This window comes from Passer montanus, unplaced genomic scaffold (genome assembly GCF_014805655.1).
Source record: "Passer montanus isolate IOZ18808 unplaced genomic scaffold, ASM1480565v1 scaffold71, whole genome shotgun sequence".
NCBI lineage: Eukaryota > Metazoa > Chordata > Aves > Passeriformes > Passeridae > Passer > Passer montanus.
The window spans coordinates 2,322,979-2,342,023 of NW_024372259.1; the positions used below are offsets into that span (position 1 = coordinate 2,322,979).

Sequence of the window (19,045 nt, forward strand, 5' to 3'; positions counted from 1 at the left end):
GGGGCTGCCGTGCCCAGCAGCTGGGCTGGTACTGAGCTGGGCCAGGGGGAATAGAAGAAATCTGTGGCAGTGCTGGGGGCTCCTGGAGTGACACGGAGCGGCTGTGTCACCTCCAGCCCAGCCTGGGAAAGGCAAGCAGAGCCCAAGCAGAAGGAGAGGAGATGCACCTCAGCAGATGGGGTTGAAGAGGGAGCCTGGAATGCACAGCCCCTTCCCGGCAGCGATTCCTGGCCCATCGGGAGCGGGGTGGGGGACACGCATCCGTGTCCCTTGTCCCCACAGCTGCCCTTCTTTTGGCTGGGTGTCACGGTCACCATGCCCCGGTGACAGAGGAGGAGGAGGAGGAGGAGGGATTGGGGGGCAGTGGGGGGCCCCTGCCAGGTTTGGGGGCGCTGCTGCCGGGCCGTGCTGAGCCTGGCTGGGCAGAGGGGAGGCTGTGTGCCCCGTCCTTGCCCCGGGGCTGTGCCAGGGGCTGTGTGCCCGGACAGTTGCCGCCGTGTGTTGTCTCGGCTCCTGCCCTCCTTTGTTATCCCCCGTCTGCCCCCTCTGGTTTACGTGCGAGTTCCCTTCCTCCGATTGTCAGAAATTTCTTTTTCACTGTGTGGGCAGGAGACAGATTTTAACTGTCTCTATTTTCTTCCTTTTTTTTTTTTTTCAGACAAAAAAAAAAGAACACAGCCTTCCCCACGGCTCTTTCCCTCCCTTTCCCATTACAAACCATGCCTCTGGAACAACCCCCGGTCGGATCCATGCCTCCGTGCCCAGGTAAGCCATGCCCAGCGGGATGGTGGCCCTGGGCCAGCTCCCGCTCGCTCTGCCAAAGTCCGCGGGGACATCGCGTGTGTCCCCCCCCCGCTCGCTGCTACCTGTTGGGGACGGTCGGGAGCCGCCAGCTGGGGCTGTCTCCATCCTCCATCCTCCTCCTCCTCCTCCTCTCTCTGAGCGATTCCCGGCGGACACCTCCTCCCCTCCCTCCTGTCTCCGCTCTCCGGGATGCGCGGGGGAAGGAGCCGGCGGCAGGCAGCGGCCACAGGTGGGTTCCGCCGCGACCTCCGGGGCTCCGGCAGGGCTTTGGGACGACACCCCAAGTTTGGGGCCCGGCTCCCTGTTTTTCCCGTTCCCGAGGTTTTTGAGGCGCGGGGATCGGCTCTGGCAAAGTTTGTACTGAGGGAGGCTCGGCTCCCTGCTCGGGGTGCTCTGGGGGGCTGGGGGTCCCGGGGGACCCGCCACCCTCGGGAGGGATCGTGTGTTAGTGCATGCCCCAGCGGGTGAAGCCGCATTGGGGTGTCACCCCTCTGCCCCCCTGCCTCGGGTGCCCTGGGAGCCCTGGCTGGGATGCTCAGGGCTGCTCCGGCTCCAGCCCAGGGCTCCCCAGATGTGCGGGATCTCTCTGCTCCTCTCCTCTGCCTGCCCTCGGCACCAGGGCTCTGTCTCCTGTTCCCTCCCTGTGCCTCTCTCTCCTCATTCCCTGCTTTCTGTGGGTCAGGTGCTGCTCCCGAGCGCCTGGGTGTCGCTGGTGACAGTGGTGAACCAGCGGGCTCCTAAATCAGGGCTTGTTTGCCGCCTTGTTCCAGCTCTCCCAGCTCCTCTGGCGTTGTGTTTGGGTGCTCGTGGCCCCAGCGGCTGGAGCGGGGCCAGGGATGTCACATCCCCGCCATCCCGGGCTGACAGGTGCCACCCGCACCCTCCCCGCGCCGTGTCCCCGGGGTCACACCTCCCGAGATGTCCCCCGGGGGATCTCGGGGCTCGCTCCGCGCTGCACAGCGGGCTCAGCGTGCCCCGGGTGCGGGGATGCCCCGGGCTGGCCCCGGTCTGCCCTGGCAGAGGAGGCAGGGCGGCACGGGAGGCGCTCCAGCCTCGGCTGCTGCTGCCTCTGAGTGACGGGAGACACCGAGTGCCACCAAATGGGAGGGTTTCCTGCAGCCCCTCTGCCCAAGGCAGGTGGGCTGAGCTCCCCTGGATGGGCACTACAGGAATACAGGTGGTGGTGGCATCAGGCCCTGGCACTGGGCTCCCCTCTGCTCTCTGCTGCTGCCTGGCAGAGTTGCTTTGCTCCTCAGCGCTCCTGGAATACCTGGAAAGTTTGTTCGCTGTAGTTTGGGAAGCATTTGCACCCCTGGAGTGCCTGGGGGGGTTCCTCCTCCTCTGCTGCCACGCAGGGCAGTGCAAACCTTTTGCCAGTGGAGGCTGGGTGAGGGCACGGCCCTTGGCACCCTGGCACCTTTCTGGGGCAGGCGGCAGGCTGATGCTGGATGCTCTGGCTCACCCACACTGCTGAGGGCACTAAGGGGGCCCTGAGGATGTGTGTGAGGCCACAGCTGTGCTGTGACCCCGGCCAGCAGCCCCGTCCCCTGGGCCGTGTGAGGCTGCAGCCCCCCGTGCCCCATCCCCGGTGTGGCTGAGTCAATGCACCCACCCACTGCATCCAGCGTGTGACTCACAGCTTTTCATGCACTGCCGTGAATCACTCACAGCCACACCGATGACTTTAGTGACAGCTGAGAAGAGAAACCGGTCCCCCCGGCGCTCCCCCAGCACCTCTGCTGCTGCCAGACGGGCTCCCGGTGACCCAAGGAAACTCCTGTGAGCGGCACTCTGGTGATGGCAGCCGGAGTTTCTGCTCACTCCTGCATCCCGTGGCTGCCTGGATCCGTGGTGCCACCGAGGATGCTCGTGGCTGCATTTATGGGTGGACACTGGGCTGATGCAGTCAGGGGGTGACTCTTGTGCTCTGCTTGCCAGATTGGGGTGACTCTGGTGTTGTTCTGAGCCCGAGGGAACAGCCTTCATTTCCCTCAGGCCAGGGGTGCCTTTGGGTTGGTTCTCCCATCACCGCTCCCTTTTCCCCCTCTGCCTCTCCGGGCACTGCCTCGGTGGTGTGGAGCCCCACGCAGAGCCCCTGCTCTGGGCTCTCCCCAGCCCCCGAGAGCAGCAGCGCTGCCTGAGCCCCGGCTGAGCAGCTGGTGATGAGCAAGAGCTGTCAGGAAAAGCGCCAGATCCCCCCTGGCTCCGGCTGCTCCTCTGGTGGCTGGCAGATGGCGGTGGCCAGCTCGGCTGGTGCCGGCGCTGCTCTCGGCTGCCCTGGCTCCGCTCGCTCCCCCGGGGCCGGAGGTGCCTTGGAACTCAAAAGAGACTCGCTAATTAACCTCCCCGGGGGCCGCTGGCTGTCACCTTCCTGCCTCTGCTGGAGGCAGTCCAAAGGAGCAGCCTGGGGACACGCTGCCTTTTCCTGCCTCCCCGGGCAGGGATTCCAGCGAGCCAGCCAGGGACAGGGATTCCAGGGACCCTGCATCCCTCCCCAGCCATGGACAGGGATTCCAGGGACCCTGCATCCCTCCCCAGCCATGGACAGGGATTCCAGTGACCCTGCATCCCTCCCCAGCCACGGGCAGGGATTCCAGTGACCCTGCATCCCTCCCCAGCCTCAGACAGGGATTCCAGGGACCCTGCATCCCTCCCCAGCCATGGACAGGGACTCCAGGGACCCTGCATCCCTCCCAACCTCAGACAGGGATTCCAGGGACCCTGCATCTCTCCCTGGTCACAGACAGTTATTCCAGTCATCCTGCATCCCTCCCCAGCCACCCACAGGCTTGCTGGGGGTTAGTGGAGCATCCCTGTGTCCCCACTCCAGCGGTGTGTTTAGCAGGAGATGATAAATAAATCCAGTGCCTTGCAGCACCACAGAGCTCCAGGGAAGGCACAGCCAAGGAGCAGAGGAGACCAGTCAGGCTCCCCAGGTGCCTTCCAGGTCTCAGCCTGCCCCTCATCCATCTCCCGAGACTTTTCCATGCTGCTTTGCTTTTTCCCTGCCTGTTGCTCTTGCGAAAGCTCTTTCCATCCTCCCCTCCCGGTGCCGGCTCCCCACCAGCAGGTCCCCTCCTTCCTTCCTGCTCCCTGCGGCTGAAATGAAGTGCTGGAGTATTTCAGGGATGTCAAAACATACCATTAGTCACGGGCGTGAGGCCTCGTGCCTGGGGAGAGGCTGCTGAGCTCTCTGTCAGGCTGAGGAATGATCAGGGCAGGCGGGAGCCCAGGGCCTTGGCGTGAAGGCTTTGGGCTTTCTCCCTTTCTGGCACTTCTGGCATCATCCTGGCTTTGCTCTCAGCCAGCAGGTTGGCTCAGGTGATCCCTGGTACCAATTGTTGCACAGTTCCCCAGCGATGCTGGGATGTGGCATCTGCAAAGTGAGGGGGGTGGGATTCTCCCCCCAAAATTCCCATGTCAAGGCGACCCTCCCATCGTGCTGTTTATTGGCTCAGAAGGGTTGTTCTTCCTCTTCTTTGGCAGAGATCTGTTTGGATCTGTGCTCCCTGCTTCAGAGGCTGCCTGCTGTGGATTTAAATCCAGTATTGGGTTTTCCAGGCAGTTGTTTAAAGGAACCAGCACGGGCACCAAACACCCGCTCTGCAGTTTGCCTTCCACAGGCATCTGTGCTTCCCACTCTGGTTCTGGGTTATTGTTCTGTTTCTTTAGTGCCAAAACATTAGATTTCCTCTCGCTTAACGAGCAGGGAATGGAGGATCCCATTAAAAACACCCCAAACTCCTGGTGTGCAGCCCCTGCCCACCAGCACTGGAGATGTCTGAGCCTGATCTCTGAAGGAAAGGCAGCAGAAAACTCAAAATTATCAGGAGAAGGGACTCAGATCCCGTGGTTCTGCAAGGACTGCTGCCTATAAATAAGCACAAACCAGCTGGAAAGGTGCCTCAAAGCACAGAGGTGTGGGCAGGCCTGAGCCTTACCCCTGACAGCACATCCCTGGAGAGGGCTCATTAAGCTGTGGCTAATATTTTTGTGAAGTTTCCTGGTGCAGCCAAGAGCATTTGCATTCCCCTTGCCTTGTTTGTCCAAGCTGCAGGCAGAAGGTGCTGAGGCTTCCCAAGCAGGGCTGGGAAATCATAACCTGGTTTAAAATTAATTAAACTGGGCCCTTCAAGCAAAAGAGCACTTCTTGTGCTCATGTGAAGTCATGTTCCCGTGTCCTGGATGAGCCCCGTGGTGGGTCAGGGTGGTACTTCCACGTCGGGTTTGAGATGAGTTTTAATTGAAACCTCGTGTGCTGCCTGTGCCTGAGCAAATCAGGCTGTACCGAATGGGAGTCGCTCAAGATGGTGGCTAATTACTGTGATTAACTGAGCAACACTTTGGGCTACTCTTCCTCCTGCTCTGCCTCTCATCCTGGCCCCTGGGGAGTGAGTGGCTGCAGCAGCCAGGGAAGGATCACACCCAGCAGTGGGGTTGTCTGTCTGGCCATCCTGAGCCTCTGCTTTCCTCAAAAATAGGAGATTTTCTCTCTGGAAGCAGCTTGTGAGGGGAGTATTGTTGCTGTGGGCATGGCTGAAGCTGGGACCCTTCTTGTGGTGTGATACAGGGTGAGAAATTCCATCCCAAAATCTTACGGGTGTGAGCAGAGACAGATGGGACGTGTTGGGAAACAGGGGCAGCCCTTGAGTTTTCCCCTCCCTGCTTTCCCCTGTGGGATTTTTCCCCGTGATGGGGTCCCTCCTTCAGTTCTGCCCCACCCAACGCTGGCTTTGGGTGTTTGGTTCTGGTTCCCTAAACCTTAAAAAAGCCCTGTTTACAAAACCTGTCCCTGCTGTCTGGCTCCGTGGGCTGCGCTCGCCGGCTCCCAGCGAAATGTGTCACTTGCACCCAGCGTTATTTTTAGAGCTGAGGTTTGCAGAATGCAAAGGCTGGGCAGGTTTTTCCAGGGTGCCGGATTCCTGGGAGGAGGAGGAGGAAGAGGAAGAGGGGAATGGGTTGATCTCTTGCTCTGTGCCACTGTGTGGTGGCTGCTGCTCCACCAGCGTCCTCTGCTCACGTGGCTCTTCCACATCTGCGTGGGGATTTATGGATCCTTCCTCTCTACTTGTCCTTTCTTTTGGTCCTCCTTGCTCTGTGCTCAGTGGTGCTGCTGCCTCCCTGTTCCATCTTTGGAGGCTGCTCTGGGTTGCTGGTGTCCCTGCCTGTCCCTGCCTGTCCTTCCAGCCCTTTTCCTTGCCTGGGAGCAGCTGCACCGTGTCCAGGGTTGGTTGGGATGGACAGGCAGCAGGAATGGGCTGGATGGCAGCTGGTCTGGAGCTGTGGGAAGCTGGTCCTGCCAGGAGAGCTTTGCTTTATCCAGGTTCACCTTCACACCTGTCTGTGGAGCCCCTTCCTCTCCTTCCAGCCTGCTTCTGATCCAGGCTGGAAAGGCACCAGCCTTGCATCCTGTACATCAGCCTGCTGTCCTGGAAACTCTCTCCTGCATCCTGAGCTCTGGGAGAGGCTCCTTCCCCTTCCAGCCCTTCTTGTCCCGGAGCTGTCACCCCTGGAGCTGTCCCAGGGCCATGCCCTCTGCAGATCCTGGAGCATCAGAAGTGCTGCTGGGTCTTGGAGCACTTTGCAGTGTCACAGGGGGTGAGGAATGCCCTTAAATGCCTTTTTGTGGGTTGGAGTGATGCTGAGCAAGGAGGGAGGAAATAATCTCCTCAGGGTGATCCAGGGAATCCTGTTTGTTGGACCAGGGTGCAAAACCAGCACACATGGACAGGGATGTCCCCACAGCCTTGGAAGCAGCAGTTTGGTAGAAACTGAAATGCTTCTGTGGTGTGAGGCTGGTTTGCACCAGGCAAAATCATGAGAGCCAGTAAAAAGGTTGAGAAGAGGGTAGAAGTTTTAAAATCATCCAAATCTAATGGTGTATGCAATAGGAAGCTGAAGGTTTGGAGGCTTCAGGTTTGAAAGCCATCTTTTAAATCTGGTGCTGTTTTTCCTGTGGTGGATGTGACATAAAAAGCAAAACTGAAGTGAAGTGTGTCTGCTGTGTTGGAGTAGACACTTTCCACCAGACAAAATGACTTTTTTCCTTTCTTGTCCCCCCATCTTGGCACTTTTGCCCCCAGCAGATCTCTCCTGCCCTGTGCCTGGCTACCACCCCACACCCTGGCAGGCAGCACCTGTGTGTGCTATTAAAGACCTTGCAGGGAGAATTCCTCACTCTCCTGCAGGATTTTTCCCCTATCCCACTGAGTTATGGTCTGGGCTCTGGGTCTGGACCTTTGGGGTGGTCCAGGCTCTGGGTCTGGACCTTTGGGGTGGTCCAGGCTCTGGGTCTGGACCTTTGGGGTGGTCCAGGCTCTGGGTCTGGACCTTTGGGGTGCTGTTTCCCTTGTCCCCGCGCTGCGTGGCCGGGGATGCTGCGGTGTGCCTGCCTGCCTCCTGTTCCAGCCCTGCTTCCAGGCACCTGCCAAACCTCCCTCTGTGGCTGCCACATCTCCCTCGGCTCGCCTGTGACTGTCATGACTTTGTTTTAGTCACTTTGGCTGTGTTGCTCATGCAGGGAGCAGTTAGTGCTGCTCAGAGCGTTTATTAGCCTCGAAGCCGTCACCTATTTCCTACTTGTTATTCCAGGTATTTAATTTGCTTCTTGAGAGCTGGAGCTTGTTTTCCCTACGATTCCCTCTGAAGGGAGGTGGTTTTTCAGCTTCTGCCTCGGAGAGGGGGTGATGGAGAGGGCTTTGCTGTGCCTGGGGCTGTGGCTGAGCCTCAGAGCTGGGCTCTGACCTGGCGCTGTCCCTTGCTGGGATTTTTGGGTGGCTGGAGCTCACCCAGAGCAAAAGCTGTAACCTGAATTAATGTTTTAATTATGCTGCTCTGTTCCCCAAGGGCTGCTCTCTTTGTTTTGAATTTGTTAAGCTCTTGCATGCATTTTTCCCTGCTCTCCTCACCGTGCAGCTCTTTGCAGGATGAGCTGGGGTGAGGTGATGAAAAGAAAAGCTGAAGCTGCTGTGATGGCTCAAATATGTATTTTACTAATAAAGGCTTCCTCTGTGAATGAAGTGCCCAGCAGCAGGAGCAGAGTCAAAGCGAGGATTTAAATGCTTGGAAAAAAAATCAGATTGGAGAGGTGTTTTCATCGCCCTCTGTTATTCCTCAGTTCCTTTAATAATTCAAGTGGGTTTTTTTCTATATTAAACAGACCAGACTTGGCAAATGAGTGGAATGTGGCTCCTGGAGCTACAGAGTAAGTACTGAGCCTTGACAGCTCTCCCTTCTGGGTGATATTGGATCCTTGCTGTTGGAAAACACAAGTACCCTACACCAGGAATTGATCACCCTGTCTTGCAGCACATTGTTATTATTATTGCTGTATGGGATTGCACTGGGAAATGTTTCCATCTGCCCAGGTGTGATGGGCTAACTCACAGTGGCATGTTGGGGTGGGAATAACCTCCCCATCCCCTGCCTCAGCTTTAGGGGCTCCTCTGAAGCTGGGCTGGGTGGATGTGGCCACAGAGAGAGGCGCTGCCTGTGTGATTCTTGTGCCTTGGGGCACCTTCTGCACCCCTCAAATCACCCTGGCTGCGTGGCTGTGGCTGTGCAGCACTGTGGGGAGAAGACAAATCACCTCCCTCGGGCCATGCATGGTTCCCAGCACGATATAGAAAATCTGTCTTGGACTGCTTAATGTGTGTCCAAAGGGCTGGAGGCTGTGGGTGACTTGAAAAGGTCTCGCTGGCCGCATTAAATGTCTTTGTTTGGCTTTTTAATCCCTTTTCTCCCCTTGTTCTGGAGCGGATCTGTAGCTTTGTGGATTCAAAGGTTGAGTGCTGCAGGCTCCGGGCTGATCCTGCTGCTCCCTTCAGCCGAGGAATGTAAACATTGCACTGGGATATAGAAATGTGTGAGGCTTTTAGTTTGTCACCTAAAAAAAAAATAGCTGGAAAACACTGGCTCTTGTATTAACTCTTGGCTTCTTGTATTAACTCTTAGCTTCTTGTATGAACTCTTGGCTTCTCGCATTAACTTTTTCAGGTCTGTCTGTTTTCTGAAACTGGGCACAAGGAGGGAGGGCTGGGGGGATTTCTGGTCCAGCCCTATTTTGGTTGTGGAACATTTTACTCTGGTGGCCTCTCAGCGATGCTTGGTGCAGTTGAGGGGGCTGTTGCCTCTAGTTCCTCTTGTGAATGCCAAATAACTGCATTTCTCATCTCCTCCCCAAACTCATGTTTTTCCACATCATGCGTCTTTTCTAGACTCTTCAGTAAATCAGCAGCTTGCTTGGTGTGTGTTTTCCTGAAGCCTCAGTGGCTGGGGCTGCTTTGGGACTTGCCAGGCACTGCTGTTCCTCCAGCTCTGAGCCAGGATTGCATCTCCATGGCACAGCACCTTGGGCTGGGCCAGCCTTTCCCCTCGAGCGAGCTGAATTTTCCCTGATTTCCTGCCTGCAGACCCCATAAATAACCAAAGCATCCCGAGGTTTGCAGGGTGCACTGTGGTGGATTGAGGTGGCACCGAGTTTTTAGCTCCATGGAGGGACGTGGGGGCTGAGCTTGGGTCATGCTGGGAGTGCAATCTCACTGCCTGAGCCTTTCCTGGATGGCAGACCTCCAGCTGGGGCAGAGCTGACCCTGGGGGTGCTGGGGGGCTCTGTGCAGGCTGGATGAGGGGTCGAGCCCCTCGTTCCCTGCCGTGCAGGGTGAGAGCAGGCGCCTGGCACAGGAGATGTGCCAGCTCTCTGCACCAGCCTCTGGGGCTCGGGGGGAAGCCCAGCAGCAAGGGTGAAATCAGGCCAGTTCTGCTGGGTTTAGGGGGAGCTCCCATCCCTGCCACTCCTCCCCAAGTCCCATTAGGTGACAGCCTGGTGGCCCCATGCCTCTTACCCTCCCAAGGCAGTGTGGGGCCAGCCTGTGTTTCCATGCCCTGCTGGACCTGGGGTGAAAGTGCAGGTTTGACTCCTTAAATAAGGAGCTGCTGCAGTGAATGCTGAATTCGATGGCAGCAGTGACAGACCGTGGTTGCTGCTGTCCTTTTGTCCACAATATGTTGTTATGGAAGTGGCTTTCCCCCTCCTCTTCCTTTTGACTTAATTTGCCATTTGCAGCACAGGGGAATTTCTGGGAGGCTGCTTCTACTACAGGTTTGGTGATTTTATTTTTTCCCTTCCTTTTCTACAACAGCTTTATAAATTTATCACTGCTCTGATTTAGGGCTTTTTTTTTTTCTATTATTATTTTTTTCCTCCTGGCATATGGAAATAGCAAGCTTGGGAAAAATGCAATCCGTTAGCCGTTTCAAGCAGGCTCTGCATCCACGGGGCTCCACGTCTCTCAGCAGGCTGAGATTTTTAGAAACACTCAGTGTTACAGCTCCTGTGGGATGTGGAAAGCACCCAAACCTCTTTGAGAGATGCATTGCTGGGTGTGCAGCACCCTCAGCCAAGGCTTGTTTGGGGTTTGGGCTGTGTGGTGGGGTCTGTGCTGTGGTGCTTTGCTTTCCACGTGGGAAAAGCAAAGCCTGGAAGTGAAGGGATCTTGGACAGAGGTGTTGGCTCAGCTCCTGGACACCCTTGGAAGTGAGCTGAGTACCTGGGCTTGCTCTGGATCCCCACCAGGCTCTGGGTGATTGCTGGAGGTCCAAGGTGCCTGCAAAGAGCCTTAAACCACTGTGGATTATCCTTGCTTCCCAAAAGCTTCTCCAGAAGGGTCCCTTAGGTGCCAAGGCTTTGTTGAGTCTTGTGCCTCCCAGCACTGGAGGGATGCTGGCAGCTGGGGGAGATCTTAGGTGGCTCCACACCTTCCTTGGGCACTCCCTGGTGCTGGAAACCTTCCCTGCTGAGCTTCTGGGGCCAGGTTTTCTCTGCAAAATAAACCTGGGCGTGGTAGGAATGAGCCAAGGTGCAGCCTGAGTGTGCAAGGCTGGGGATCCCTCCCGAGGGGCTGTAGGAGGTGGGAAAAACGTGAGGGATCTGCTCTGTCATGGGCTGGCTCATGTGGAGGAGTGGTTTTAGCTTGAAGGTGTCAGTGCTTTGGCTCAAGGGTGTTTTGGGAGGAGATGTGGCAGATTTATGTCTTTGTGTCCACTTGGCGCTTCCTCAATAAATTCTGGGATGGTTTGGGTTGGAAGGGACCTTAGAGATCATCTTGGTCTGGCACCCCTGCCATGGGGGGACACCTTCCATGACACCAGGTTGCTCAAAGTGGCTTTGAACACTTCCAGGGGCTCCAGGGCATTCACAAGCAGGGCAGGAGGGAAGAGCAAGGTTCTGGACACAAGGCCTGCTAACTCCCTGCTGGCATGTTGGAGTTGTTCCCTCCCAGGAAGAAGGACCAGGACAGACCCTTTCCTTCACCTGTTTGCCTGGACCCATGGCTGCTCCATCCCTGGAAGTGTTCAAGGCCAGGCTGGACAGGGCTAGGAGCACCCTGGAGTCCCTGCCCATGGCACAGGGCCTGGAACAAGATCATCTTTAAGGTCCCTTCCAGCCCAAATCATTTATTGGGTCTGACCATTCCATGAGCCCCAGTGCAGTGATGAGCTGGGTGTCACTTGCAGGGGGGTGACCACCTGAGCATTGCCTGTGGAGGGTGACAGAGCCTGTGAGCAGCTCTTGGAGAGGCCATAAACTCAGTGCTGGCAGCCACAGCTTCAGGGCAAGCCTTGGTTTCTCTGGAGGTGCCTGGTCCTGGCTGCAGTGCTGACCCTGTGGACCCTGAGCCAGGGACTCCCTGAGGTGGGGGATCCCCTCTGGGTGCTCAGAGGCTTTGAGCACCCCCTGTTTTCAGCTTGGGACTGTTCTTAGGGACTGTCCAGCCCGTTTCAGGCAGAGGGAAGGGTGTAAAACCCAGCACCACACGAGTGTGGTATTCCCAAATGGTGGTTCTGTGCTGCTGTGACGGAGTTTTGATGTACCCCAGGCAGATCCACAGAGCCTGGAGGAACACTGGAGCCCTCACAAGCGCTTCAGTTGGCAGCTGACACACAAACAAGGTTCAAAGCAAGAAAACGACCTGGTTTAAACCCAAAATGTTGGATGGCAGTCATGTATCAGTGCCAGTCTGGGGAGGGTGGATGTGTCAGCCCGGTCCCTTCTGGGAGGGATGGATTTTGGTTGCTGCCACTTTGAGCTGTGCAGGTGGGGGCTGGGGGCCACGAAGGATGATTGCTTGGTTCTCCCCAGCTCAGACGTGCTGCTGGGGCTCTGAATCCTGCTGGCAGACGGTGCATGGCTGGCATGGGGAAAATCAGCAGTGCGAAGCTATTTAGGAAGGAGTGAGTGGGCAAGAGGAGAGAGAGGGGGAGTGACGCTGCCAGAAATAGCCCTGCCCAGGGGCTGCAAGCCAGTGGGCTCTGCTGGTGTCCACTGTGGGTTGGTGGGGAGCACAGGGCCGTGCTGGACAGCTGGGCAGTGCCAGCTGGGCAGTGCCAGGCTGGGGAGAGCCCCGTGGTGCGTGCAGGCCGGGCGGCACGCGCCGGCAGTCTCGCGCCGCCGGGCCTCCGCCATCCTGGAGATGTCTAAAAGTTCCAGATGGCAGCTCCCCTGGTGTAAAAAGAGCTGTGTGTGTGTGTGTGGCCTGTGGAGGAGCCTCGTCTGGAGCCTCTCCAGAGCTGGAGAGGGATGGATGGGGGGCCACCAGCGAGCAGCCAGCGCAGCGTGAGAGGCACCACAAACATGGTGAAGTCCAAGCTCCAAGGGCACGTGCTGCTGCAAAAGGGCCCGTTCCCTGGTGGATTTAGGAACTGATTGAATTGGGATTGATCTGGTGGATTAGGAACTGTGGGGCATCGTTTCAGCAGGGAGATGGAGCTGATGAGTGCAGCAGTCAGCTTGGGTCGGAGCAAAGCTCCGTGCCTGGGCTGGCTGCTCAGCCAGGGCTGTGGAGAATGCTGGGTTGGACTGATGCAGGTCTTATACAAAGAAGAAATGGGATGTGCATTGCTCTTTTCCTGCTGGACCTTCCCAGGCTCCAGCTTGGAGCAGCACTGAGCTTGGAGGTTGGGGCTAGGCTGTTATTCCTGGCTGTGCCTGCCCTCTTCTCCTCCACAAATTAGTCTCATCCTAAATTTGAGCTCATTTGCACCGTGCTTAAGTGTGCCACAAAGCAGCTGTCTGGCTGAAAGGTTGCTGTGGCAGGAATTATTCTGAGAAACGTTCTTCAGAGGGATGGAACAGCAGAGAGGAAATAATGCCACAGAGAGGAGAAGGAGGGAAGGCAGTCACGGCTCGGTGCCAGCGATTGTAGCGAGCGGATAAAAGAAGGGAAAGCAGCGCTGGGTGAGCTCCTGCTGGGAAAAGAACCATTTAGAGGAGGGAGCCCAAGGATAAATCAGTGGCTTTGGTCCAAAGGGAGGTGCTGGAGCTGCTGGCTGTGAGGAAGCAAGGCAGATGGGGGTGATCAGCGCCGCTGGGGCTGCGGTCTGCAGCAGAGCTGGCATCAGAGCTGGGGCAGAGCTGTGCTGCTGGAGGGAGAAGAGGCCACTGATGGTGGCTGGGGTCCAGCTGGGTGTATCTGAAAGAGCAGCGCCTCCAAATGCTGTGCTTCATGCCTGTCTCCTTGCCCAGATGGTTTCCAGAAGCACAGACACCTCAGCAAAGCAGCTGGGCTCGTGGCCAGGCTGGCTCAGACCCTCTGCAGGGTCCAGCCTTTGGCAGCCAAGAGGAAGCAGCCAGGCTTTCCTGAGGGATTTGCTGGTGTCCCCTGAGCAGGAGAGGGGCCCCTGGGACTTCCTGGGAGTGTGTGCATTGAGTAGGAGGTGAGAACTGTGTGCTTGCTGAGCCAGGTTATTAGTCCTGGTGGAAGAAGCAGGATTGCTGAAATGTTCTTTTTAGCTCCACAATAGCATTTATTTGTTTTGTTCCCATCTCCCAAAGTGTGGGAGAGACTGGGCTCAAAGGATGAGCTCTGGGGGTGTGTGGCAGCTTGCAGTGGCTGAGGATGGCAGGAACAGGGAAGGATGAGGAAGGGGAGGGGCTGGTCCAGGCTGTTGGCCCTAAGCAGCAGAGTGTCCTGGGACATGCTTTCCTAGCCCGTAGGGAAGCTGGTTGTTTGCTGAAGGGTCCTCAGGGCCTGATTTCAGCATGTGTGATGCTGCCAGGGCAAGAAATTTCTTTTTATTGTCCATTTGTCCCAACCCTGCTCACGCCAGGATAAGGCAAATCCACTCTGTTCTCTGTGGTAAAGAGCAAAAGCAAAAGGAAGGCCTGCTTTTCCTCCTTTAAGGTGGGATCAGGAAGGTTTTGCTCTGTTTACCAGGGATTTAGGGCTCTGCTCTGTCCTAGTGCTTGTGGCTGTAGCTGCTGGTGAGGGCCCTGTGGTGGAGGATGCACAGCACGTGCTCTCCATGGAATTCTGGAATGGCTTGGGTTGGAAGGGACCTTAGAGATCATCTTGGTGCAGCCCCATGGGACACTTTCCATGAGACCAAGTTGCTCAAAGTGGCTTTGAACACTTCCAGGCATGGGGGGGCATTCACAACCTCTCTGGGCAGCCCATGTCTCACCACCCTCACCAGGAGGAATTTCTTCCTGCCCAGCATGGCAGGCCAGACTTCTCCTTTATCCCCTTCCCTTCTTCACTGCGAAATTTGTGCAAGAGATCGTCTTCATTTTTGCACAAACAATGAGACCTTTTCAGCAAATCTTTGTGCGTAATGGGAGCAGAAGTCAGAGAAGAATAAAGCCTGCTGTCGCTCACCTTGGTGGCATCCCTTTGTTTTCCCCTCTCAGGGGTGCTGTGACTCCTTTTGCCAGGAATCTGCTGTTTCCAGGATGGAGTAATTACCTGTGCAGGTCTATTAAGCACTGACACACATTGTGGTTCGTGAGTCACCTCAGCCAAGGCACTGTTGGAAATCAGAGCTTGTTTTCCCTGCCTTTGCCAGGTCAAACATTGATTTCGTGGCCACGGGATGCCACCCCCTGTGATGCTGCCATCCAAGCTGGGTGTCCTTCCTGCCCCAAGGAGACCTTAGAGCCCCTTCAGTGCTAAAAGAGGCTACAAGAGATCTGGAGAAGATCCAGAAGAGCAAGAAGAAGCAGCTTTCAAGAAGAGCACAGAGCGGCAGGAGAAGTGAGAATGGCTTCACACTGACAGAGGGTGGGGTTAGATGGGATATTTGGAAAAAATTGTTGTTCCCATGGCAGGGTAGTTTGAACTTTAAGGTCCTTTCCAAGCCAAATCATTGTGGGATCCTGGGACCACACACGTTCAGCCTTGATATGGGCAAGCAAACTTTTCCCAGGGCAGTGCACAGGAGAACTGAATGCTTCATGTGTGGCTCCCTATTTTTCCTTCTCCACCTGCATCAAATCCTCTTCATGTCTGTGGTTTCAAGCTGGCCTGATGTCCCCCAGCAGCAGCAGTGCCCTGCTCTCAGCTCCTTCCTGCAGGCTGCCTCCTTCCAGGTGGAGTGAGCCAGGGCTGGCTGCCTTCTGCCAGCAGTGCTTCCCAGAGGCTGCTCTATTTATTTTTTAAAGCATTTTCTTTCCCTGTTGCACAGCAACTTCTAACACACCCTGGCTCGTGCGGGCAGCTCCTGCTCCTCTCTGTACCTTGGCAATCCTTCAGCTGCTTTAGGGCTCAGGGGGATGGGGACTGATGCTGAGCTCTGATTTTTTGTGGGTTCTTCTTGTATTGTCTGAGCCCCGACAAAGGCGAGGCAAGGAAGGGATTTGACTCCATGTTTTTAGAAGGCTAATTTATTACTTTATTATATAAAATAATGCTATTATTTTATATAATACTAAAGAATAGAACCATACTAAAGAATACAGAAGGGATACAACCAGAAAATTAGAAAGACACCACTGAAAACTCATGATTCTTTCTTCTAGAGTCCGACACAGCTTGGCTGTGACTGGTCATTAAGTTAAAACAACTCACATGAAACCACCTGTTGGCTAAACAATCTCCAAAACACATTTCAAAGCAGCAAAACACAGGAGAGGCAAATGAGATAATATTGTTTTCCTTTTTCTCTGAGGCTTCTCAGCTTCCCAGGAGAGAAATCCTGGCAAAGGGATTTTTCTAGAAAATATGACAGTGACAGGTTCTCTCGTCCCCTTTGAAATGTGCCAGCTCAGGCTGAGTTACCAGGCTTGGCAGCACTGCTTCCCATATTCCCATTCCCTGGGTGTGGGAGCAGCCGAGGTGTGATCTGCAGAGTCAGTGCTGCTGCTGTGCACTAAAAAAAAATGTAGATTTGAGCTGTCCTTGTGGTGGTGGGGCTCTGCCCATGGCCTCCTGCACGCACTGGCTCTTGGATCACCAAATATCCATGGAATACGGCTGGGCCGTGCAGATGGCACTGTCCCTGTGCCTGTGGCTGGGCAAGGGGACAGCGTGAGGCTGTTCCCATACCGTGCCCTGCCCTGGCTGCTGTGCCCTGCCCTGGGCACACAAGCAGGGAGCCCAGGAGGGCTGCTCAGCCTCTCCAAGGGGAATCTCCTCGTGCTGGGAGCAGAGGGAGAAGAGCAGCGTGGTTCCACAGGGGTGACAGCCTGTACTCCGATGCAGGAGCAGAGCTAATTCCTGGAGGGTGGCCTGGAAATTCTCTTCAGGAGTCCCTGGCTGTGCCCTTCTTTGGAAAGCGAGCTCCTGAGGGCGCGCTCCCTGCCTGTGCTCAGCGCTGCTGGGCTCTGGACACTGCTGCTGCACGGATCCCTCTGGCTTTCCCATCCTGGATTATTCCTGTTGCCAAGCTTGGTCCCTGCTGTTTGCAGAGCTGCTCCCAAAGGAGCAATCCCCCTCCTCTGCTGGTGGAAGAGCTCTACGTGGAACGCTGAGCTGTGCCAGGCTTGTCCCGTCTTCCCCGTTCCTGCCCACGGCGGATGGCACACACCCCCTCAGGTCTGTCTGCCTGTCTGTCTGCCTCTGCTCTGCTCTCCTGGGGGTTTGGGATGCTGCTGTGGAGCTGGAATTGGGGCTGGCAGGTTGTAGGTGTGCTGGATGTGTGATGAGATGCAGAGAGCTGCCTGCCCTGCAGGCAGAGGGGTTGAGATGAGGCTGTCTCAAAGGAGGTGCTGGAAGAGGTTTGGGTTGTCAGGATGGGTGTTCCCAATCTCTGTGCCTGCTTCTGCCCCTGTGCCAGCCCAGACAGCCCCGTCTCTCACTGCCACTGCAGCAGGGGTGTGCCTGCCCATGCTCTGAAAGCATCCTTGGGGCTGGGCTTTGCTGTTTCCTGGGGACAGGCTCCTGCTCCCCAGCAGTCTCTGTCTCTCCTGGCTCTCTGCGCTGAGTTCTTTGACGTGCATTTATATAAATAGTTGGTGGTGGTGTTTAACAGTTGCTCTTAAAGGAGAGAGGAGATGATTTCATGTTTTGGTACTCCTGAAGCTGATCCCCTGGGAGGGGTGCTCTGTAAGAAGGCTTCTGTGCTCAGTGCTGTGCCCCCCAAGGTGAGCCCTCAAACCTGCTGGGAGCTCGCTGGCCTTGGAGATGCCTCCTACCTGGGATGGGGCCTGAGCTCCATCCGGGCTCAGCTCAGCTTTTCCTGGGAAGCAGAAGTGGTGCTGAGCCCTGGGGAGTGGACTCTGCTGCTGGAGCATCACGCCAGCTCTGACAATGCTGGCGTGGCAGAACAAAAGCTGTTTCCCAGACAAAAGGTTCTCTGATGTCTGCTGCTGAAGGTTCTCCCAGCCTGGAGCAGCTCCTGGGTGTTCTGAGCTCTGCTCTTTCCTCCATCTGATCTTTGCAGGTGCTCCAGGAGTCTTTGTTGTGTTGTTTTGGTGTCACTATGGCCCAGAAAATAGTGTGTAATATACACGTGGGTGATGAGAGAATGATGTTTTTTGAGCCAAGTGGCCTTTCCTTGATTCCACCATGTCCCTCTGCCCTCAACACACTGGCACATGTGATCCTGCTTTTCCTGACTCACCCAGTTTGGTACATTCGACCTGATCCTTTCATCCACACCTTTTGCTGTGTGTAGGACTAAATCTGTGCAAGAAACCTCTGCCTGTAAATCAGCCCTTTCCCTTTCCTTTCCTTTCCTTTCCTTTCCTTTCCTTTCCTTTCCTTTCCTTTCCACCTTGTTTAAATCCCTCTGTTACTGCTGTACAAAGCTCCCAAGGCTGGAATGCAGCCCCAGCTCTCACTGGGTCCCAGGGATGCTGGGAGCAGTTCTTCCCAGCAGAACCACTGCAGATCTGCCAGTGCTGGGGGCTTTGGGAGGGGGGTTTAATCCCACAAACCTTCACCCAGCATCAAATGACTAAAAATAACCCACTCACCAGCTGGCACCGCTCTGCAGAGCCCCAGATGGGCTGGAGCACCCAGGGGGGCCCAGAGCTGACCCGGGCAGGGCTTGCCCACCCCAGCATCCATGTCACTGCCAGGGGAAGTGCACGTGGCAGGAGAGGAAAAGGCCACGAGGATGAATCAGCCTCTCTCGCAGCCCATCTGTCTCTGTTTGGAAGGGCCCCACGCTGAAATTCTTCAGAGCTTCGGTGCTCTGCTTCTCCACACTGCCTCAGCTCCCCTTCCCCCTTGGAGCAGGGGCTGCTAATTAGCAGGGACTGGTAATTAGCAGCTCGGGGCAAGCATGGCTGGGTGGAGGGAGGCTCTTGATTGTCCTGGAAGCCAAGCCCTGACCTGGGGAGAAGCAGGGCAGCATCCCTGTGCCTCGGGAAGGTGGAACCAGGCCAGGATGTCCCAGCACGTGAGCTCCCAGGGACACCAGCCAAGCTCCTGTGGGCTGGTGAAATGGAGAATCCTTTCCTGACTTGAGGTGTCCCCTGGTGCTTGGGAGCAGCATCCTAGATGCTCTCACACAGATTTCTATGATGTGTATATATAGCTAGTATCATGCACATTTTTCATGCATACATATATTTAACAGCTTCTTGCTCTGATGCTGCTGTCAAAATCATCCTCCAAATTCCCAGGGAAGGCTGCTGAGCAGCTTGGCTGCCTGTGGAATACACCGCAGCCAGGGTTTGTCCATGCTGCCCTCTCTGGGAAGGGATTTCTGCTTCCCTGCTCTCCGGGGAAGCTCAGCCCTGTGGAGCAGCACAGCATTCACATCTTTAGCTTTAACTCCGGGGGTTTTGGTAAAAGTTGTTCAGCTAATGGAAGCAAAGAGCTCACCCAGCGCCTTAAGTGCCGAGTGTAGTTATTATGGTAATACACCTTCCACTTGGCTAAAGGCTTGATTGCTGCCATTGTAACACAAACACCCGCACAGAAAAACCCTAAAAGGAATTTCCTCCTCGCTGCTGCTGCGAACCTGCTCCTCCCTGCGGCTCTTTATTAGTTAATCAGCTGCCAGAGGGGGAGAAAAA

At 56.0% G+C, this 19,045-nt stretch overlaps 1 protein-coding gene across 5 annotated transcripts in view; it reads left to right on the forward strand.

The window, feature by feature from the left end:
- The first annotated feature begins 681 nt into the window (after window positions 1-681).
- Window positions 682-19,045, forward strand: part of CACNA1E (calcium voltage-gated channel subunit alpha1 E) — a 134,784-nt gene continuing 116,420 nt past the window's right edge. For 2 of the 5 annotated variants that reach the window (XM_039730263.1, XM_039730259.1), the window contains exon 1: window positions 690-765. The gene's annotated coding sequence lies outside the window, so the exon portion shown is untranslated. Of the gene's footprint in view, window positions 766-19,045 lie in introns of all 5 variants that reach the window. The other 3 variants (XR_005629963.1, XM_039730262.1, XM_039730258.1) reach the window with 3 other exon arrangements.